This window comes from Macaca nemestrina, chromosome 9, assembly GCF_043159975.1.
Source record: "Macaca nemestrina isolate mMacNem1 chromosome 9, mMacNem.hap1, whole genome shotgun sequence".
NCBI classification, from domain to species: domain Eukaryota; kingdom Metazoa; phylum Chordata; class Mammalia; order Primates; family Cercopithecidae; genus Macaca; species Macaca nemestrina.
In genome coordinates, this window is record NC_092133.1 from 132,191,909 (window position 1) to 132,215,147 (window position 23,239).

The 23,239-nt window shown below is 48.7% G+C and overlaps 1 long non-coding RNA gene across 3 annotated transcripts in view; it reads left to right on the plus strand.

Moving 5' to 3' along the window:
- The first annotated feature begins 6,012 nt into the window (after nt 1-6,012).
- The window catches only part of LOC139356419 (uncharacterized), an 81,572-nt gene continuing 64,345 nt past the window's right edge, over nt 6,013-23,239 (plus strand). For all 3 annotated transcript variants that reach the window (XR_011608272.1, XR_011608273.1, XR_011608271.1), the window contains exon 1: nt 6,013-6,126. This is a non-coding gene — a long non-coding RNA (uncharacterized lncRNA). The remainder of the gene's footprint in view (nt 6,127-23,239) is intronic.

The following is a 23,239-nucleotide window of genomic DNA, read 5'->3' on the forward strand; positions in this document are numbered from 1 at the left end:
GGATTATAGGCATGTGCCACCACGCCCAGCTGATTTTTGTGTTTTTAGTGGAGACAGGGTTTCCCCATACTGGCCAGGCTGGTCTTGAACTCCTGACCTCATGTCATCCGCCCACATTGGCCTCCCAAAGGGCTGGAATTATAGGCGTGAGCCACCGCGCCTGGCTGCTATTAGGTTTTTGCCCTCAAACATGTTGCTATAGACCATTCTAGTTCATTTCTTTTGTCACCTACATAGTATTCTGTCGCATGCCCATGCTACATTTTACTTACCCATTCCCCTACTGATGGACACACAGGTTACTCCAAACTCTTTGCTACCATGAATGGCACTGCAAGGATCATCCTTAGACAGGCCACCTGTGCCTGTGTGCAAAGCTTCTCTGGGGACAGATAACCTTTGCACCATCCTCACAGTCATCAGCCATTGCCTCTCCCTATATCTCTTCCAAAATATTTAGTGACCCAGTCAGTGTTGTCCCAGAAAATACATGTGGGAGTCAGATCTGAAGCCAATACTCCCTGTTTTCTTCATAACATGTTATTTCATCTTGTGGCCTGTGAGTTTAATAAGTGGAAGAAGATAGTCACTTTCTCACTTTGTCCTCACATGATCTTTCCTGTGTGTGTGCCCCTGGTGTCTCTGTGTCCAAATCTTCTCTTCTTATAAGGACACCAGTCAGACTGGATTAGGGCCCACCCTAACTGCCCCATTTTAACTTTATCCCCTCTGTAAAGGCCCTGGCTCCAAATATAGTCACACCCTAATGTACTGGGGTTTAGGACTCTAACATATGAATTTTGGGGAGACATAGTTCAATCCATAACAGCCTTTTGCTTTTTTTTTTTTTTTTTTTGAGACAGAGTCTCACTCTGTTGCCCAGGGTGGAGTTCAGTGGCGCAATCTCGGCTCACTGCAACCTCCGTCTCCTGGGTTCAAGTGAATCTCCTGCCTCAGCCTCCTGAGTAGCTGGGGTTATGGGCACCACCATCAGGCCTGGCTAATATTTGTGTTGTTGGTAGACACAGAGTCTGATCATGTTGCCCAGGCTGGTCTTGAACTCCTGACTTCAGGGGATCAGTCCGCCTCAGCCTCCCAATGTGCTGCGATGACAGGTGTGAGCCACTGCACCCAGGCACGCCTCTTGCTTTTGATCCTCTTCCCGTCTGATATCTCTGGGTTAGAGCTTGAACTTGTCTGCAAACAGAAGACTTCTAGAAGGTGAGTGATTAGGCCATGTGGTTCCTCCAGTTTCAGTGTGGGCTCCCGGGAGCCCAACCCCGTATCATCTGCTGTCTCGTGCCCCAGAGGCCAAGGGCATGGTGGTTAAAATATAACAAGCTCTAGAGTCCAACAATCTGAGTTAGCGTCTCCGATCCTGACGTTTATTCACGTATGACCCTGGCAAGTTTATCTCGCTGAGCCTTTTTTTCCCATCAGCAAATTGAGATGGTCGGCTACCTTGTAGAGTTGTTTTAAAAATTAAGGAACTAGAAGAACAAGACTACTTCCCTGCTCAATGCCACTTCTGGACAGAGGACTGGAGGGAAGATGACCCTCCAGGAACTCTCAAGTTACTCTGACCCTTACAAAGAAGTACTTCTACATTTTAGCAGAATATCCTAGTCTGGCTGCATCTAATCCAGTAGTCACTAGGCCTGTTCTTGATTTGTAGCAGGTACAGGAGCTTGATTGACATGGAGTGGGGAGGAAATAGAATGTGTGGCCTGCTCCACTGTGAAAGGCAATACTGCAAATTATGGATGCCATTAGGAAAATGTCACTTCCTCATTGTGGGTTTACACATACTACTTCTGAGAATTAATATTTGTCATTAGGGATGTGTTTGGGTAAAACCCTGATTGTCAATGCAAGCTGCACATTAAAATAACCTACGAAGTGTAAAGAAAAAGATACTGATGTTCAGACCTCACCACCAGATATTCTATTTGTTACTGTCCTTGAGGTCAGGGTTTTGTTTTGTTTTGTTTTGTTTCGAGACAGGGTCACGCTCTGTCACAGGTTGGAGTGCAATGGTATGATCACAGCTCACTGCAGTCTTGACCTCCCTGGCTCAAGCAATCCTCCTGCCTTGGCCTTCCAAAATGTTGAGATTACAGGCATAAGCCACCATGCCTGGCCTGAAGTTAGTTAAAAAAAAATTCCTTTGACTGGGCATAATGGCTCATGCCTGTAATCCCAGCATTTTGGGAGGCTGAGATGGGAGGATCAATTGAGCCCAGGAGTTGGAGACCAACCTGGGTAACATATCCAGACTCCATCTCTACATAAAAATAATTTTCCTAGGTGATGGCGCTGTGTAGCTAGGGCTAGAGAACCGTTCATCCTAGGTTCATACCAACAGCTTCCCATACATTCAGTAACTCAGCCAACAAATAATTATTGTGTGCCTACTGTGTGCCAGGCACAGTTCTGGGCTCTGGGATACAGTAGTGAATATGTCAGGCAAAATCCTTATCTTTATGGATGACTTACTAGAATTTAAGAGGAGATCCTCAATAAACAAAACAAGTACATGACGTAGCCTGTTATATACTTTCCAATTGATGAGTGCTTAGAAAAAAATTAAGTGGGAAAAGGAGATAGGGAGTCGGGTGGGGGCACCCAGGTGCCAACTGAGCAGAGGCTAGCAGGTGAGATGAAGTCATATAGCCATCTAGAGGAAGACAGGGAGTCCCAGGCAGAGGGCACTGCCCGTGCAAAGGTCCCGAGGTGAGCATGCATCCTGTGTGTTTGAGTGACGCAAGGAGGCCACTGTGGATAAAAAGAGGGAGCCGGGGCAGCAGAGCAGATGAGTTCGTGATACTGTGACTGCATTTTACTCTAAGGGAGCTGAGAAGCCACTGGCAGATGTGAGCAGAGCAGTGAGAAGCTCTGACCTGCATTTTCAAAGGATTGTTCTGGCAGTTTTGTTGAAAATGAACTTAGGAGGGAAAAGCTAGAAGGAAGCAGACCAGTAAAGAGGCTGTTGCACATTTCGCTAAGGGAAATTAGCCAGACGCAAAAGGTCAACTATTGCACGATTCCGTGTACATGAGGTATGTACCCAGAACAGGCCAATCCATGGAGATAGAAAGCAGAAGCGACGTTACCAGGGCCTGGGGAGGGGAGAATGGGAGGTTAATGTTTAATGGGTACAGAGTTTCTGTTTGAAAAGATGAGAAAGTTCTGGAAACAGGAATGATGTTTGCCCAATACTGTGAATGCACTTAATGCTACTGAACTGTATACTTCAAAATGGCTAAAATGATAAATTTTATGTTATTTTACTGCAATAAAAAATTAAATTAAAAAAAGAGCACTGGCTGCGGTGACTCACGCCTGTAATCACAACACTTTGGGAGGCCAAGGTGAGCGGATCACTTGAGGTTAGGAGTTCGAGACCAGCCTTGCCAACATGGCAAAACCCCGACTCTACTAAAAATACAAAAAAATGAGCTGGGCATGGGACAGGCACCTGTAATCCCAGCTACTTAAGAGGCTGAGGCAGGAGAATTGCTTGAACCCGGGAGGCAGAGGTTGCAGATCGAGCCACTGCACTCCAGCCTAGGAGACAGAGTGAGACTCAAAAAAAAAAAAAAAAAAAAAAAAAGAGAGAGACTATTGTAACTATCCAAGTGAGAGATTATGAAGGCTTGAAACAGGATGTTGGCAAGAAGCCGGAGGTGGTGGGGGTGATAGACGTGGTAAGGGTACAGCTGTGTTTTGTAGGCAGCACACACAGAATTTGCTGATGCATTGGAGGCAGGGTGTGGGGGAGAGGAGTCAAGTTCAAGGCCAAGGTTTTGGAGCTGAACAACCAGAAGGATGAAGGGTACATTCACTGAGAAAAGTAAGGCTGGGAGCACAGGAAGTGTCATTGGTGGGGAGATGAGGAGTCTGGTCTTGGCCATGGTCAGCTTGCGATGTCAAGTTCACCATCCGCATGGACCGGCTGGAGTGGCAACTGAGCCGTGGGTAGAGGCTGGCTAGAGGCGTTCTTTGGGGAGTGACCTGTGTGTGGCTGGTGTTCTAGGCATAAAAGGACTCTCAAGCATTAGGCTCTGGGGATAGTCCTAAGATACAGGGAGGAGAGAAATTAGCAAGGACAGAAGGATGGGGTAGAGAGAGAAAGGTGAAGGCAGAGAGCGAAGCGTAGTGGCCTGGGAGTCAACTGTAGAAAGTATTTCAGGCTGAGCGCGGTGGCTCATGCCTGTAATCCCAGCACTTTGGGAGGCCGAGGAGGGCAGATCACTTGAGGTCAGGAGTTGGAGACCAGCCTGGCCAATATGGTGAAACCCCGTCTCTACTAAGAATACAAAAATTACCTGGGCATGCTGGCATGCGCCTGTAATCCCAGCTACTTGGGAGGCTGAGGCAAGAAAATTGCTTGAACCCAAGAGGCGGAGGTTGCAGTGAGCCGAGATTGTGCCATTGCACTCCAGCCTGGGTGACAGAGTGAGACTCTGTTTCAAAAAAAAAAAAAAAAAGAAAGTATTTCAAGGATCTATTGGGTGAAACGCTGCGGACAGGCCAAGTAAGATGAAGACTGAGAACTGACCATTGGTTCTGCAACCAGGAGGTTGCAGTTTAAATGACGTGCAGGTGAGCAGGTGAGGGCAGAGCCTGGCTGGAGTGGGCATAGGAGACAATTGTAAGAATAATGAAGTGTGTTGGGGGTCCACACTCATGGAAAGATCCCAAAGGGTACAGGACCAAGTGGCCTATGGCCACTCTGGACTGTTCTGGCTTGGGATGTCTTGATGGAGCCTGGGGTATTATTAAAAATAGAGTAACTCTTATTTGAGGAAATTATACTAGATTGGGGGATGCTGAACCCAGAAGACCATTGTGCATTGGCGGAGTCGGGAGGGTTTTACCAAGCAGGGCAGAAAGGTCATACGCTGGAATCTGTGAGAAGAGGGTCCTCTTGTAGAAAGGGCCCCTGCCAGTAGGTGACAAGCCAGAACTGCAGCCCAGGGAGGCATGTTCATTTCCTCTGGCTCTGTAACGAATTACCACAGGTTTAGTGGCTTCAAACAACACTCATTTATAACTCTGTAAGTCAGAAGTCCACACAGCTGGGCTGGATGGGTGGCTGAGGGTCTCCCAGGCTGAAATCAAGGTGTTGACTGTGCTGGGCTTTAACCTGAAGGCTATGGGGAGAAGCTACTTCCAGGCTCATTGCAATTCTTGGCAGAATTCAATTCTGTGCAACTGTGGAAGTGAAGCCCCCATCTTGGTTTGCCGTCAGCCTAAGTAGGGCCAGTCTCCGCACCGAGAGGCCACCTGTGTTCCTTCTCGTGTGGACTCTTCCATTCTAAAGCTAGCAGAGGCACATCCAGGCCTTCTTGTGCTTTGAATTTCTCTGATTTCCTCTTCTGCCTCTGCCTTATCTGGGTGGGCCAGTATAACACAACAACATAACATTAACATAACATACCGGGCCCGCCCGGATAATCCAGCATAATCTCCCTATTTGAAGTTCAACTGGTGACATCTGCAAAGTCCCTTTTGCCCCATTAAAGTAACATGTTCAGGGGCACCATAGCATATGGACAGTCCCAGAAATTAGGGCGTGGAATTTCCTTGGCAGGGGCCATAATTCTGGCTACAACAAGGGTATTCCTTAAAGAATCTTCCCCTGGATCACTGGACAAGGCATATTTTACATACATACAATTTTCCTTTCATGTTGTCATTAGACTTTGTTTGCTCCACCCCCCCAGCGAAATCTAGTAACTCCTGTCGTGAATGACAAAGCTGAGCTCCCGACATCTGTGTCAAGCTGCCTTCGTGGCCCAAGTCTTTAAGCAGTCACGTGGTTCTGGGTGGGGCGGAGGTTCTGCCGCCACTCTCCCACTCCGGAAATGGGTCCTTGTTTTTCTGAGCCATTGGGGTGGTCCCACCTTATCCACAGCCACACTGATTGGTTCAGAAATGAACATGTGACCAAAGATGGTCCAATCAGAGGCATGCTGAGAACTGCTGACCCAGATGGGAGAAGGCTATTATTCTTCTGGCTTAATCAAGAAGACGCCAGCGGCCATCTTGTAACCAAAGACGGGAGAGAGCATTTGAAGGAAACCAATACCAGGAAAACAGAGACAAGAGATGGAAAGAAAGGTGAGTTCCTATCCCACTATCCATGATGTGATTATTACGCATTGCATCCCTGTATCAAAAGCAACTCATGTCGGCCTGGCGCAGCGGCTCACCGCTGTAGTCCCAGCACTCTGGGAGGCCGACACAGGCTGATCGCCTGAGGTCAGGAGTTCAAGACCAGCCTGGGCAATATGGCCAAACCCCGTCTCTACAAAAATACAAAAATTAGCCGGGCATGATAGTGGGTGCCTGTAATCTCAGCTACTCGGGAGGCTGAGGTGGGAGAATGGCTTCAATCCGGGAGGTGGAGGTTGCAGTGAGCAGAGATCTGCCACTGCACTCCAGCCGGGTGACACAGCGAGACTGTCTCAAACAAACAAACAAAACCTCATGTGCCCCAGAAATATATATACCTACAATGTACCCACAAAAATTAATTAATTTTTTTTTTTTAAATGGAGCCTCACTCTGTTGCCCAGGCTGGAGTGCAGTGGCGCGATCTCGGCTCACTGCAACCTCCGCCCCTCCAGGTTTAAGCAATTCTCCGCCTCAGCCTCCGGAGTAGCTGGGATTACAGGCACGTGCCACCACACCCGGCTAATTTTTTTGTATTTTTAGTAGAGACGGGGTTTCACCATCTTGGCCAGGCTGGTCTTGAACTCCTGACCTCAGGTGATCCACCTGCCTCGGCCTCCCAAAGTGCTGGGATTACAGGTGTGAGCCACCGTGCCTGGCCAAAAAAAAATTAATTTTTTTTAAAAAAGCAAATGGAGCAAAGATTTATAGTTGATGAAAAAAATAGTTTTTCATCAGTAAATAATACTTTTTTAAATGTGAAGATTAAAGACATTTTCACATTAGAAAAGAAAAGTGAGGCCGGGCGCGGTGGCTCAAGCCTGTAATCCCAGCACTTTGGGAGGCCGAGATGGGCGGATCACGAGGTCAGGAGATCGAGACCATCCTGGTTAATATGGTGAAACCCCGTCTCTACTAAAAAGTACAAAAAACTAGCCGGGCAAGGTGGCGGGCACCTGTAGTCCCAGCTAGTCGGGAGGCTGAGGCAGGAGAATGGCGTGAACCCGGGAGGCGGAGCTTGCAGTGAGCTGAGATCTGGCCACTGCACTCCAGCCTGGGCAACAGAGCGAGACTCCGTCTCAAAAAAAAAAAAAAAAGAAAAATGAGTTCCAAGTGGCGTTGTTGAACAGCTGGATCAACCCTTGCCTAAAGCCCACTCCATCTGCAGGCTTTTCATTTATGTCAGCCAATACATTCCTCTTATTATTGAAGCCACTTTGACTTCGATTTGCTCTTACTTGCCACCAAAATTACCCCAACAGACAGAACTTGTTTAACAAGGTGATGATTTTACAGAGCGGAGTCATGGATGGGGCCACAAAGACAGGTGTGGTCTGCCCTATATCCACCTCCCCCTCTGCAAAGCCTTGTAAAAAAGCAGGCATGTGGTACTAAGGGGACTTCAGTCCAGGGTTTCTCTGGATCATGGTCAACAGCAAAGCAAAGAGTGGCCCTGGCAGAGCAGGAGGAACAGCTAGTGTGAGGAGTCGTCGTAAGATAGGGACCTTGGGAACAGTTGTGGGGAAACCTGTCGCCCTTTCTCAAACACACTGAAGAGAGGTGACATGTAAGAGGGGAGGAAAGACTGATGTTGGTGAATATATGCAAAGTGCTGAACAGTGACTGGTGCATGGTAGCCCTTGGTACAGAGTGCCACTTCACACCCAGGCCCTTCAAGGTGGGAAGGAACGCCAGGATGGGAGATGAATCACTAGAGGATAAATGTGTGTTTCTTCTCTTCTTTAGCAAAGGCTGTGCTTGAAAATAACCTTCATTCATTGTTATGGCCTGAACTGGCTCCCACCTAAATTCATAGATTGAGGTCCTAACCCCCTAGCACCTCAGAATGTGACTTTATTTGGAGGTAGGGTCTTTACAGAGGTAATCAAGTTATACTGAGATCGTTAGGCTGGACCCTTGTTCAATATGACTGGTGTCCTTATAAGAAGAGGAAATGTTTGCTGGGTACAGTGGCTCACATGGGTAGTCCCAGCACTTTGGGAGGCTGAGGCAGGAGAATCACTTGCTAATTTCTCTCCTCCCTGTATCTTAGGACTATCCCCAGAGCCTAATGCTTGAGAGTCCTTTTATGCCTAGAACACCATCCACACACAGGTCACTCCCCAAAAAACGCCTCCAGCCAGCCTCTACCCAGGGCTCAGTTGCCACTCCAGCTGGTCCATGCGGATGGTCAACTTGACATCGGGAGCTGACCACGGCCAAGACCAGACTCCTCATCTCCCCACCAATGACACCTCCTGTGCTCCCAGCCTTCCTTTTCTCAGTGAATGTACCCTTAATCCTTCTGGTTGTTCAGGTCCAAAACCTTGGCCTTGAACTTGACTCCTCTCCCTCACACCCTGCCTCCAATGCATCAGCAAATTCTGTGTGTGCTGCCTACCAGCCTGGGCAACATGGCAAGACTCCATCTCTACAAATAATTAAAAAATCAGCAGGAGCATGGTGGCGTGCACCTATAGTCCCAGCTACTCAGGAGGCTGAGGTGGGAGGATCACTTGTGCCCAGGAGAGAGTGAACCTGCAGTGAGCCATGACCATGTCACTGCACTTCTGTCTGGGTGACAGAGCGAGACCCCGTCTCTTAAAAGAGAGAGAGAGAGAGAGATAATTCGAGCAGACAGAGACAGCAGGGGCACACACCCACAGAGCCCACAGAGGAAAGGCCACACGAGGACACAGGGAGAGGGTGACAACCCACAAGACAAAGAAGAAACCAAGTCTGCCAGCACCTTGATGGTGAACTTTTCGCTTCCAGAACTGTGAAAAGATAAATGTCTGTCACTTAAGCCCCCTAGTCTGTGGCATTTTGTGACAGCAGCCTGAACAGACTGGGACACCTGGGTTCAGTGGCGCCCCTTCCTGAAAGATCTGTCCACCAGCACCTGTGAATGGTCCCGGATTGGGAACAAGTGTCTTTGCAGATGTAATCACTTTTAGGATCTCGAGATGAGAACATGCTGGGTGAACTGAGTGGGCCCTAAACTAAATGACAACTGTCCATATAAGACACAGAAGAGAAGAGGAGACACAGAGAAGGCCAGGTGAAGAGGGAGGCTGAAACTGGAATGAGGAAGATCGCCAGTGGCCGCCAGAAGCCAGGATAGAGGCACGGGATGGAGCCTCCTCAGAGCGCCCAGAAGGGGCCGGCCCTGCCCACATCTTAATTCCACGCCTCTGGCCTTGAGAACTGCAAGAAAATTAATTTCTGTTGTTTTGGCTGGGCACAGTGGCTCACGCCGGTAATCCCAGCACTTTGCGAGGCCGAGGCAGGTGGATCACCTGAGATCAGGAGCTCGAGACCAGCCTGGCCAACATCTCTACTAAAAATACAAAAATTACCCAGGCCTGGTGGCAGGTGCTTGTGATCCCAGCTACTCGGGCGGCTGAGGCAGGAGAATCGCTTGAACCAGGGAGGCAGAAGTTGTAGTGAGCCGAGATCGTGCCACTGCACTCCAGCCTGGGTGACAGAGCAAGACCCTGTCTCTAAAAATTACAAAATAAAAATAAAGTGAGATGTGACCATATGCGCATGCCGGAAGGAGCGTCTCCTACTGGCCGCACAGGGCTGGACTTGCCGGGATATGTCTGTGTCTGGCAGGGCTGGAACTGCCGGGGTATGTCTGTGTCAGGCAGCTGCCTCTGAAAGTGGAGATTCTGCACATTTCTGTTTCTGCGACCACCTCTCAGACAAAGCCTTATTCCAATGCAGGAATTCTGTTGTTTAAAATAAAACAGGTATAATTTAAGCCGGAGATGGAGGGGTGGAATACAGTGGTATCCCCTCCCCTAGCCCCCACGGCACGTGCCCTCCCTGAAAGCCCTGAGCCCCGAGCCCCGCTGCACACATACCACATGCGCAGAGCCAGGTGGCTCCCAGGGCAGCAGGTGGAGGAGCCATGGCTTGTTACAGGAGCACCTGCGGTGGCGAGTCAGGTGAGGAATTCCTTCCATCTCTGGCAGACAGGAGTGGGGTTGCCAAATAGCGGCTCTCTTTCCTCCTAGCCTTCCCTCTGGCTCCCAGAGCGTGACAGCCCCAGGTCTGTTCAGCAGATTCTTCCTTGGCTGTCTCTGCTCCCATTTCCAATTTGGGAATCCACGATAAGCCTCCAGAAGCGGAGGCCTGGTGCCCAGAAAGGCTGGCGCCGACCCAGCCACACACAGGAGTAGGCCGAGAGCCTTCCTTGGAAAGTGGAGAGTCCAAATCAGGACAGGGAGGCTGTGTTTTGCCGCAGTATGCCACAATGTAGAGGGGGCTGAGTTTTGAAATAACGCTTTTCAAAGATTGTGCATAGTTGTCGGTTGACTCCCAAAGAAATACCCTACCATGCTTCTCCCCATCCCGTCCCCACCCTGAGGGGAGCTCTCTGGTAGGGGTGGCAAGGGAACCCCTGTCCCCGAGTCAGCCACTTTAGATGTCAGGGTGCTTGAAAAGCGTTGTGCCCGTGCAGGGGCCACTCACACCTCCCCGTGCTCTTCCACGGACTCAAGGGACTCTTTAACTCTTTGTTTTGTTTGTTTGCTTGTTTTTGATTTTTGAGATGGAGTCTTGCTCTGTCGCCCAGGCTGGAGTGCAGTGGCGCAATCTCAGTTCACTGCAACCTCTGCCTCCTGGGTTCAAATGCTTCTTCTGCCTCAGCCTTCCAAGTAGCTTGGATTACAGGCACCCACCACCCTGCCCGGCTAATTTTTGTATTTTTAGTAGAGATAGGGTTTTACCACGTTGGCCAGGTTGGTCTCGAAGTCCTGACCTCAAGTGATCTGCCCACCTCGTCCTCCCAAAGTGCTGGAATTACAGGCATGAGCCACCGTGCCCAGCCACTCTTTGTTTATTTATGTTCAGACACAGGGTCTTGCTCTGTCTCCCAGGCTGGAGTGCAGTGGAGTGGAGTGAAATGCAGTGGCGCAGTCATGACTCACTGCAGCCTCAAACTCTCAGACTACCTTCCCACCTCAGCTTTCTGAGTAGCTGGGACTACAGGTGTGCACCACCACACCCAGCTAACTTTCTAAATTTTTCGTAGAGATAAGGGTCTTGCTCTTTTGCTCAGGCTGGTTTTGAATTCCTGACCCCAAGCAATCATCCCACCTCGGTCTCCCAAAGCACTAAGATTACAGATGTGAGCCACTGCACCTGGCCCCCAAAGGTACTCTTCATATTCCTACCCCTAGACACTGAAGTCGGGAGTTACTGTCTTGGGAAAGGATTCTAAGAGGAGATAGACTCTTGAGTGCCTGGAGAAGGGAATGGCAGAGGAATCAGGGAATGTGGGTTCCTTACAAGGTCACACTGAGGGGACTGCCAGTGAAGTCATTCCTGTGGGTAGAGTGTGCGCAGAGAGATTAGTGGTCAGGGCAGAGGCTTCTGAAAGAAATGGAGGGACTTCTTGTTCTCCAATGTAAATTCCATCGAAAGCTGGGCCTGTATCTTCTGGCTCTGGCTGGGGGCGAAGTCCAAGGCTATCTCCAGGTTGGGGAGGAAAGGCTCGTGAAGGAGTTATGTGGATGGCTGAGCCGCTCGCTCCTCCAGAACCACGAGGCAACCCCACAGCCTGCTGCTGCCCACACCCTACCAGGCAACGCTGGCTGCTGTATCTGTGGGCCTGTATTTTCTCAAGAGTAAATAACGCCAGAGCACAGCTCTCTCTCTCCCCAAAGCCTAATAAATTCAGCAAAACATGGTCACGTCCAGCAAAGAAGATCACTCTCAACGGCCGAATGTGGAAACAAGCATAAGCCCACATTTAAAATGTTGAAAATCGGTCGATTGCGGTGGCTCACACCTGTAATCCCAGCACTTTGGGAAGCCAAGGTGGGAGGATCACCTGAGCCCAGGAGTTTGAGACCACACTGGGCAACATGGTGAAACCCTGTCTACAAAAATTACAAAATATTAGCTGGGCATGGTGGTACACGCCTGTAGTTCCAGCTACTCATGGGGCTGAGGCAAGAGCATTGCTTGAGTCCAGGAGGTCGAGGCTGCAGTGGGCTATGTTTGTGCCACTGCCCTCCAGCCTGGGTGACAAAACGAGATCCTGTCTCAAAAAAAAAAAAAAAAAAAAAAAATGCTGAAAAGTGTTGTCGAAGAAAGAAACACGATTCTGGCATAACCCAAAGTAGCTCTGGACTCCACTTTCATTAGCCCCCTCCAATAAAGCAGGACTATATATAGGAAGGTTAAACCTCCACTCCAATAAAGAAAGGTTAATCCATAAAATCCCGAGATTTCTTACGAACTCTCTGGAACAAATGAAGCAGCCTAATGAGATAGGAAATGTCATAGGATAAAAGCTCTGACATACCCCCAGGCTCTCAGGATCCTGGCCCCTTTTCAGAGTTCCACAAAATGTAAAGCAATGACTGGAAGACTTGAGGCCTCCATATGGCAGTAAGAATGCCCTAATTAAGTAAAGTGAAATCTGGAACAAGACATTTCACAAAGTCTCAGCCGGAAAGGCAGGACGCAGCTTCTCCAGCAAAGGCAACGCCAGCCTCCAGTCGAATCTCTCTGAGATTTCTTCCTGCCAAGTTACTAGGTAGAGGAAAGTGGCTCTAACTTCAAAATCCCTGTCCCCCAACTGTCGTTCAGAAGGGTAGGCACAAGAGCAACAAGATAAGGAGTGAAGTATGTCAAGGAGAATCCAACCTCCCTCTAAGACAGAAACAGAAGGTTGGGACCCCACTGCAGACCTGCAGGCATAATAATGAGGAAAAGGGCCGGTGCGGTGACATGACTCATGCCTGTAATCCCAGCACTTTGAGCGGCCGAGGCCGGTGGATCACTTGAGCCCAGGGGTTTGAGATCAGCCTGGCCAACATGACGAAACTCTGTCTCTACTAAAAATACAAAAATTAGCCAGATGTGGCGGTGGGCATCTGTAATCTCGGATACTCAGAAAGCTGATGCAGGAGAATCTCTTGCGCCCAGGAGGCGGAGGGTGCAGTGAGCCGAGATTGTGCCACTGTACTTCAGCCTGGGCAACAGAGTGAGATTCTGTTGAAAGGAACGAAGGAGGGAGGGAAGGAGGGAAAAAAGGAAGGAAGAAAGAAACACCCATGCCAGTGACAGATGCAGAACCCTGCCTGAAGGAAAACCTGACGCTGAAGTCACTTGCAGTGCAGTGCCCTATGGCATGTCATGCTGCCGCAGATACTGCTGACCCCCAGATCTCCTTGGACAGGCAGCATCGCTGCTGACAACTCAGCTGCCCACCTGCCTGGGAGGCGTCCCTGCCACAGGGACATTCTGCAGCCAAGGATGGCTGAGGGCAGACGGCTGGCCGCTGGCCCTAAGGTGGGACTGAGCCTCCAGCATGGCTCAGGCCCTAAGTGCTAACTTGTGGGGTCTGCAACTTGGGGAACCACTTTGTGAGCAAGCTAGAGGAGGAAATGGAAAAGATTGTCCCTACAGCTCATCTATTTCACATTCTTTCCCCACCCAAGATAAAATATTTCAGAGGCCCTGGTGTGGCTGTCCAGGGAGGCATTTCTGCCCAGGAATTGGGTCTCACTGAGGCTTTTCCTGGGCCTGCCCTCCAAGCAGCTGCAGGCAGTGGGCAGGTGGAACTGGTTCTCCAGGCAGAGCTGGTGATGAGACATCTTCCTGTGTATTTACATGGCACAAGCCCAGAACACCTGCAGACGGGGCCACGTTGGATGCCTTCTGATGCCATTTTCTATCCCCAAATACTCCCCTTGACCCTATGTCTGGATTGTTTTTGGAGGGAAGACTTCTCTTCTGTGAGTCAGAACCCTCCCCCTTCCAACCTGGAGCACTACTGAGGCCACATCGGAAGAGCTGGCAGCGGTCGGGGTCACTCTTGTCCACTAGATAAGTAGTCGATCAAAGGGGTTTAAGGAGACAGAGCCATGGTCTTGAACAGCAGTTTCTCCTGAGCAACTGGTCTACCCCCTGCACTGGCCTGGTCTCACATTAGGCCTCACTGTGACTTCATTCTGTATCTTTCTTCCCCATCAAAAAGTGAGGTTTTGCCCAGTGCCTCCCTTTCTTCTGACATCTGAAATTCGAGTTAGAGCGCATTCCATGTCCTGAAGTAGCAAGACGCAGCTGCTACTCAGAGAGGCATGGCCACATTCCTCCTCAGTGTCTGGTTTCTAGGAGGACACAGGACTGGGAGGACCTGTGGGAAGAAGGAAAGAGTGAGACAGTGACCAGGCAGGGAAGGCTGAGGAAGCTAAGAGTCGCTTCATCTGCTTTACAGTTTGGCCCTGGGCTTTCATCCTGCTTTGGGCCAGATGTGGGAAAGAGGGTGACTAGAAACAGGGGTCCACAAGGACCCTCTGCTCCTCTTCCTCTGCCTATGCCAAGTCTAAACCTCACTTTAAATATTAGATCAAAATAGACGTCACTTCTCTGTGGAGTCTAGTCAGATGCATAGAAGCAGGGTGTCAAATGGTGGTCACCAGGGGTGGGGCAGTGGTTAAATGATACAGAGCTTCAGTTATGCCACAGAAACAAGTTCTAGGGATTTACTATACAGTATAGTTCCTAGAGCTAACCCTCCTGTATTGCATGCGTAAATGTGCAGAGGGTAGATCTTAAGTTGCGTTCTTTTTTTTTTTTTTTTTTTTTGAGATGGAGTCTCGCTCTGTCACCAGACTGGAGTGCAGTGGCTCAATCTCGGCTCACTGCAACCTCTGCCTCCCAGGTTTAAGCGATTCCCCTGCCTCAGCCTCCTGAGTAGCTGGGACTACAGGCACCCACCGCCATGTCCAGCTAGTTTTTGTATTTTTAGTAGAGTTGGAGTTTCACCATGTTGGCCAGGGTGGTCTTGATCTCTTGACCTTGTGATCCATCCGCCTCAGCCTCCCAAAGTGCTGGGATTACAGGCCTGAGCCACCGCACCTGGCCCTGTGTTCTTTCCTTTTTGGAGACAGGGTCTTGCTTGGTTGCCCAGGCTGGAGGACAGTGGTGCAGTCATAGCTCACTGCAGTCTCGAACTCTTGGGCTCAAGCGATCCTCCCATCTCAGCCTCCCGAGTAGCTGGGACTACATGTGTGCATCACCATGCCCAGCTAATTTTTATATATTTTTTCGTAGAAATAGGATGTTGTCCAGGCAGGTCTCGAACCCCTGAGCTCAAGTGATCCTCGCACCTCAGGCTCCCAAAGCACTGAGATTACAGGCATGTAATCACTGCGCCCAGCGTTATGCTGTGCTTTTAACACAAACAGAGATGTGTGCACACAAAATAATAAAACAGGGCAGGAGGCGTCTTTGGGAGGTGATGGATGTGTTCATAGATTTGAGGTGGTATTGGTTTCACCATTGTATAATTTATCCCCAAACTTGTTGAAATGTAGACATGAAATATATACAGCTTTTTTTTTTTTTTTTAACATGCCAACCAGACTTCAATAAAGTGGTTTTAAAAAGTAAGATCAACCCAGTGGTAAACGTGGTGAACCCAACCCCCGTCTCTCTAGCTTGCTGAGCTGTGAAAGAGGAAGAAGCCAGGAGCACAGCCGCTGTTGGCTCCGTGCCTAATGACTGAAGCCTTCTATGAGTTGGGTTTGTTATCATGTTTGGCTCCTGGACTGGATTGTTTTCTTTCCTTTCTAAGACATTTGAAGTCCTTTGATGAGCTGGTGTTTACAGTTCATGTTCTTTCATGCCAAACGAGCACTTCTTATTATCTAGAATTACAAAAGCATTTGGTGTTTTCCAAGCTTAGGTGGCCAGCTTCAGAATTCAAGAAGGGATGACTTTATACCGTACAGGGGGGTTGGAAAAAGTCAGAAGTAAATCAGATTTCTGACAGTTTAGTAATATTTAAAATTTATTAGAGAGGAGACCAAAAGGAAACTTCTGATGAATTTTCTTTCTTTTTTTTCTGGGTAAAATGAAATCATTCACATTCTGCCATGAGTATAATTGCCTCTATTCTAGGCAATTTCTGTATTGTAAATTGAGCTTTTGTGTTGGTGATTTTAGAATAAGGCATGCCTGTAACATAAATGCGTACTTGCTTTGGATCCTCTGCATAGTTTTCCTGTCTTTTCCTTCGATTCTTTTTCCTTGGCCACTTTTATTTTAATTGGATGGTGACTCATAAAGCAAGTGCATTCGAAGCTAGACCAAGATATTCAGGGACTGTCCCAAGAAACCCGGGGCTGGCAGCCTCCCCAGCTGTAGGGGAAGCCATCGGTTTCCTCAACCAGTCCAACTGGCAAAAGGTAATGATAGTCTGCAGTGCTTTTTAACGCACTGGCGCGGTGAGAACGGGTTGTACGTCCCTTTGTTGCCAGCCCCGAGCAAATGAAACAATCTCTGTTCACAGCCTCATCCTACAGAGCATTCAGAAACCACTTCCCCTAGAGATCTTTAAAAATAGACCTGAAAACAGGCCTCTACCGCCTTGAGGGCTTTGGGGTGGGTCCTGCCTGGAACCTGAGGAGGCCCTGACCCAGCCGGGAGCTTCTCTATCCTGGACAGCAGTCTCGGAACTCTGCCTTCAAGATTCCATCAGATCCTGAGGGCAGCTGGAGCCGCTGAATCCTGAATGACTTGGCAGGGAAGAAGCAATGACTCGACTCCATCGTAAGATTAGGCAGGACTTAAAGGTGTGAGGCTGTTGGCTCATTGAGATGAAAGGTAGCCTCCTTCTCTCTCCCCCGCGAGGTTTCACGTGGGCCTCCCTTGCCCAGAAGAACTAGGTGCACCAGCTGTAGTTCTGGCTTTCATGCTGCTTGCGCAAATGGCCAGGCAGGGCCACTTCCGGGTCTTGGGGCCCAGCCCTCCCCGCATGCTTGTCCCAATGGTCACTAAGGATGTGAATCTCCAACTATAAGGCAGGCCTGGAATATCAAAGGCAGATTATTATTATTATTATTTTTCTTATTGGGTTTTTCTTTAAAGTAATATGTACAGGATGTGCAGGTTTGTTACGTAGGTACACAAACATGTGTCATGGTGGTTTGCTGCACCTGACGACCCATCACCTAGGTATGAAGCCCGGCATGCATTAGCTCTTTTCCCTGCTGCTCTCCCCTTCCCTGCCCTCCCCCAACGGGCCCCAATGTGTGATGTTCCCCTCCCTGTGTCCATGTGTTCTCATTGTTCAGCTCCCACTTGTAAGAGAACATGCGGTGTTTGGCTACCTATTCCTGGGTTGGTTGGCTGAGGATTATGGCTTCCAGCTCCATCCATGTCCCTGCAAAGGACATGATCTCCTTCCTTTTTATGGCTGTGTAGTATGCCATGGTGTCTATGTGCGATAGTTTCTTCATCTAGTCTATCATTGACGGGCATTTGGGTTGATTCCATGTCTTTGGTATTGTGAATAGTGCTGCAGTGAACCTACGTGTGCATGTCTCTGTGGTGATTCCTCGAAGACTGAGAATCGGAAATACCATTTGACCCAGCAATCCCATTACTGGGTATATACCCCAAGGCAGATTCTTTTTCTTATGTGATTCTGGGAGGCGCCAAGCAGAGGGCCTCTGATCGGAGGGTTCTAGAAGTGAGGGGGCTTCTGGATTTCCACGCAGGAGATGAACATGAAGGAAGGCTTACCAGGGACCCCATTCTGGAGACGGGACATTTTGGGTCCTGGGATCCAACCTTCCCCACCTTCCTAGCCCACCACTCCTCAGTGTTTATCTTCTACCATTCAGGTTCTTGTCTCCACGTTTCCAGGGCCCCACTGAGAAAGGCAGGGGCCACTCCAACAGCAAATTCACAATTGAAGGGGAACCGAAGCTCACATTCCTGTTCAGAGGTGGATGTCTTTTCTGCTTCTCTGTGCATTGTCATCCATGGATGCATTTACTCAACAAACAGCTATTAAACACCTACTGTGTGTATAGCCCAGACTCTGGGAGGGCGGCTGGGAGTCCACACCCCTGCCACTGAATGTGTGCGTGTGTGTGTCCATCTGTCTGTCTGTATAAGAGAGAGAGAGAGAGGAGAGAGGAGGGGTGTGCAGTAAATGCACCATTTGAATCTGGTTTTAGAGGCAGTGGGTGCTGCCTACAAATAGTGTGGGTTCAAGTAAGTCCCCCTGGGCACATCCCTTCCTTGGCTGACCATTGAAGTTGAAGGTCACCATAGATACCGCTGCCTCTAGAAAGGAAGAAGCCCCTGAAGGACGCAGCATATTTAAAAGTTGCATGTGGAACACAGTGGGGCGGCGAGAGTTCTTTAAGGATTTATTGTACAAATTTACCACCTAGGTCCGTGTACGTGTTTCTGTATGTACACCGTGCTCTAAAGGAGTCTTTCTCAGTAGCAATAAATAGCAACACCTCCCTGTTTAGTCCCAGGGCCTCCAGGATCCCCTGGAAGGGAGGCCGGAGCGGGGCTAAGTGAACAGAGCTCTGTCCTGGGAACAGAGCTTGTTCCATCTGGCTGTGACGTACGTTTTAATAACTCTGTTTCCTGCTGTCCTCAATCCAGTAGGTTAGGCTTCCCCTGTGGGCTGCCTGTCCTACATGGAAGCGCCTTGTACCTCGTTCTAGGCAGTATTTCAGGCTTAAATATCACCCTTCTCAAAGAATGTAAATGCTAGCGTGAGAGGACGCAGAGTTAGACAGATTGTGGATTTAAGTAGTGATTATACCACTTCTCAGAAATGCCTGCACAATGATTAGTACCACATATATATTGTATGGGGGTGGCTTAAATCTCTTGGGAAGAGAGACTTCAAATGTGGCGGCACTGGTTTTCAAACAAGATTAATGTAATGTCTGAGGGCCCATTCTAGCACTGGGAAGTCAAAGCTATCGTGACATGGATTGGACCATTTAACCCTGAAGTCATGGGCAGACACTTTTTCTGTTTCTAGAATGATTGAAAAGGAGAAGGAGGAGGAGGTAGAGGAGGAGAGGAGGAGGGGGAGGGGGAGGAGGAAGAAGAAAGAGAGAAGAAAAATCACACAAGGCCCTGCGACTGTTTTGCCAGGAGGAAAGGACTTCCCTTGGCCTCTTTACACCCTCTGGTTGAGCCCAGAAGAGACAGAGCTCTCCGGAACTGGGGTTTCTCGGGGCTGGGCCAGCCCTGCTAGGGTCCTCTGTGCTGGCTCACATTTTGTTTAAAGTTCCACCCTAGCTGGGATTTGATTTGCAACGTGTGTCGCCCCTAATGTGGTAATAAACACCCCAAAGTCATTAACAACTGTTCCCACGATAATTTGTTTTCTCTGTTCTTTTTTTTTTTTTCTTTTCCTGTGACAGAGTCTTGCTCTGTCACTCAGGCTGGTGTGCAATGATGTGTTCACAGCTCACTGCAACCTCTGCATGCCAGGCTCAAGCCATCCTCCCACCCTGGGCCTCACGAGTAGCTGGGACCACAGGCGCACATCACCACATCTGGCTATATTTTTTGGTATTTTTGCTAGAGACAGGGTCTTGCTATATTGCCCAGGCTGGTCTCGAACTCCTGAGCTCAAGCAATCCACCCACCTTGGCCTCCCGAAGTGCTGGGATTATAGGCATGAACCACCGTACCTGGCCTTTCCCTGCATTCTTTATTCTGCCTGGTGTCTGCCTTAGGAAGTTCACTGACTAATGGAACAAACATGCACAATCATACAAGGAAGCTGGGGGTGCCAGGAGGGCTGCACTAAGGCCTCGAGGCCCCCCACATCCAGGGTCTGCCCAGACCCTGCATGGCCTCCGACTGGGTGGGTAAATCCAATCTGGGGTTGGTATTAGGAAACCACTTGTTTGCAAGTATTATATGCCACATTCTCCAATATCAATTTTGTAAAGAATAGAGCTGATGCATTTGTTCTCCATCTGTCTAGATTCTTTGTCTCATCTCTCAATGGGCTCAGAACTTAGAATGGCAGGGTGCTTTTTTGGGGGCCACACTGAACTCCAGTAGTGACAGTTAGGTCAGCCCTGAAGTCTGACAGTTGAAAGAAAAGGAATGTCAGGCCAATGCAATGTATCCAAAATGACGGCCTCCGAAGTTGGGAAATGGTGGGTGAACTTTCCTGGCACAGGGAACCGAAAACACAGAGGCTTAAAAGTGGGAAGGCACAAGAGTGTTTGAAGACTATGAAACCCCGAAGCTGTTGGAATGCGGGGTGAGGAAAGAGGGGTTGAGATGAAGCTGGAGAAATAGCCAGACCAATTCACGCAGGGGTTGCAAGGCCACAGAAAAGTTTGCATTGTATTCTAAGTGCTATGGGAAGTCGCTGAAGGATCTTAAGCAGGGCAGTGATGCAGGTTTATTCACTCCTTCAGAAGTCATTCTTTTAACTCTGTAGAGAATGGTCTGGCTGTGGGCCTTGAGAATAGATGAAGAGAGAACACTCAGGAGACTTTTGTACTAGTCCAGGGCAAGTCTAGATGATGCTAATACAGACTATGATAGCCGGAATGAACCACTAGAGGGAAATCCTCAGACGGGAGAGATCACTGGGAGAGCGAAGCCCCAGAATCTGCTGATGAATTGGATGTCAGGGGAGAGGGAAGAACTGGGGAGGAATCCTAAGTTCTGGCTTGATGAGTGGATGGGTGTTGATGCCATTGATAGGGATGTGAAGACAGGGAGGAGCCTGGGGAAGACCTTTATATTTCAGGCGTTCTAAGACTTCTTAGAGGCAAGGTCAGGTAAGCAGTTGGATATAGGAGCCGACACTCGGGGGTCTTGAGGAACCTTGGCATTGAGAGGCATGTGTGGGAGGACACCCATGCAGACGGGACAAGTGACCACATCCATGTTATCCTGCCTGGACAGTCATTTGGCTAGAGGACACTAATGACGCAGCTGTTGTGTATTTTTCAGCAGGGCTTGGGGCTGGGTGATATAGACAGCTTCCTTTGGAAAATTCTGTCTAGCAAGCCTAGCATTATAAAGGATTATTGCATAATTTCATTTTGGGGAAATTTTTATAACTTCTAGGATATTTTTCCTTCTCTGTACCATAAGTAGTTGTCAGTCATTTTCTCATTGAGGGCAAAAGTCGTGGAAGGCTTTTTATTCGTTATAATTAATGTCCTTTGAGAAAAGACCCTTTAATTAATATTCCCATCGGGCACAGAGCTTTTTAAAGACCCATTCCCTGCCTAACACACACACAGCTGTGTTTTATAGTCTAATTGTCACCTAGCCAAGGGACCCCACTGGGATCTGCAATTTGTCCCACCTCTGCCCTGCCACACTTCCCTGCAGCGCTCCTGACTGCTGAATCCCGTTCAGCCCCATGAAAGGGATGGCCGATATTTAAAGTTCATTTCAGGAAGGTTTCATAAAAAGAACTGGGGAAAATAACATAATCTCGTTTTAAAACATTTCCTTCCTCTGTTCTGCTGATAGAATCAAACAATCCAGAGTTCCATCTGTCCTGTCACAGGTCCAGATTTTAGGATGTGGTTTTGAAGTTATTTGTTTTCTTTGTTTCTGGGCCCCTCTGGTGGGATTCCCTCCCCTTCTGGATGGGCGCAGGCTGTACCACTTGACCCTTGGATTTGCAATTCCAGGAGGAAAATAATGAGCCAGCACTGTCGGAAAATGTCACTCTGTCCCAATGATCAGTCTCTAAGACTGGAGAGGGAAGTCAAGCTTGAAACAGCAGAGTGGATTTTCTCTTCAAGGAGCACTTTTAAAGGTAATAGAGGCCGGGCACTGTGGCTCATGCCTGTAATCCCAGCACTTTGGGAGGCCGAGGCAGGTGGATTGCTTGAGGTCAGGAGTTTGAGACCAGCCTGACCGATATGGTGAAACCCCATCTCTACTACAAATATAAAAATTAGCCAGGCATAGTGACACGCGTCTGTGATCCTAGCAACTCAGGAGGCTGAGGCAGGAGAATCGCTTGAACCTGGGAGGCAGAGGTTGCAGTGAGCCAAGATCACACTACTTCACTCCACTCCAGCCTGGGTGACAGAGCAAGACTCCATCTCAAAATAAATAAATAAATAAATAAATAAATAAATAAATAAATAAATAAATGTAATAAGGAAACACACAAACATACAATGAAGCAACAACCATAATAAAAATCCAGATGTGCCAAATCTGTAAGTAACGTGCCAACATGCACTGCGGTTAGTTGGTCTTACCATACAAAAGCCTTACCAGGGCCTTTGTATGATGTGATCTCAGTGCTGGATGAAGGTGGGAAGGGATTGCCCCCTGCAGCTCTGTCAGTTGCTCCTTTCCTGGTTTCCAACAAGCCCATCTCTTTCCCTTCTACTTTCAGTGCAAGGGTAGGCACACTTTTTCTGAAAGGAGCCAGATAGAAAATATTTTATTTTATTTTATTTTGAGACAGGGTCTCACTGTGTCACCCCGGCTGGAGTGCAGGGGCACAATCACAGCTCACTGCAGCCTCAAGCTTGGGGTGTGAGCCATCCTCTCACCTCAGTCCTTTGTGTAGCTGGGATTACAGGAATGCACCACCATGCCCAGCTAATTAAAAATTTTTTTTTGTCCAGCCTGGCCAACATGGCAAAACCCCATCTCTACTAAAAATACAAGAATTAGCTGGTCGTGGTGGCGTGCACCTGTAGTCCCTGCTACTTGGGAGGCTGAGGCAGGAGAATCGCTTGGACCCAGGAGACGGAGGCTGCAGTGAGCTGAGATTGCACCACTGCACTCCAGCCTGAGTGACAGAGCAAGACTCTGTCTCAAAAAAAAAAAAAAAAAAAAAAAAAAAAAAGGCTGGATGTGGTGGTTCATGCCTGTAATCCCAGCACTTTGGGAGGCCCAGGTGGGTGGATCAGGAGGTCAAGAGATTGAGACTATCCTGGCCAACATGGTGAAACGCTGCCTCCTATTTTTTGTATGCTCCTAATTTTGTACTAAAAGTATAAAAATTAGCTGGGCATGGTGGCGGGTGCCTGTAGTCCCAGCTACTTAAGAGGCTGAGGCAGGAGAATCACTTGAACCCTGGAGGCAGAGGTTGCAGTGAGTTGAGATCGCGCCATTGCACTCTGGCCTGGTGACAGAACAAGACTTAATCTCAAAAAAAAAAATTTTTTTTTTTGTAGAGACAAAGTCTTGCTGTGTTGCCCAGGCTGGTCTCAAACTCCTGGGCTCAAACGATCCTCCCTCCTCAGTCTCCCAAAGT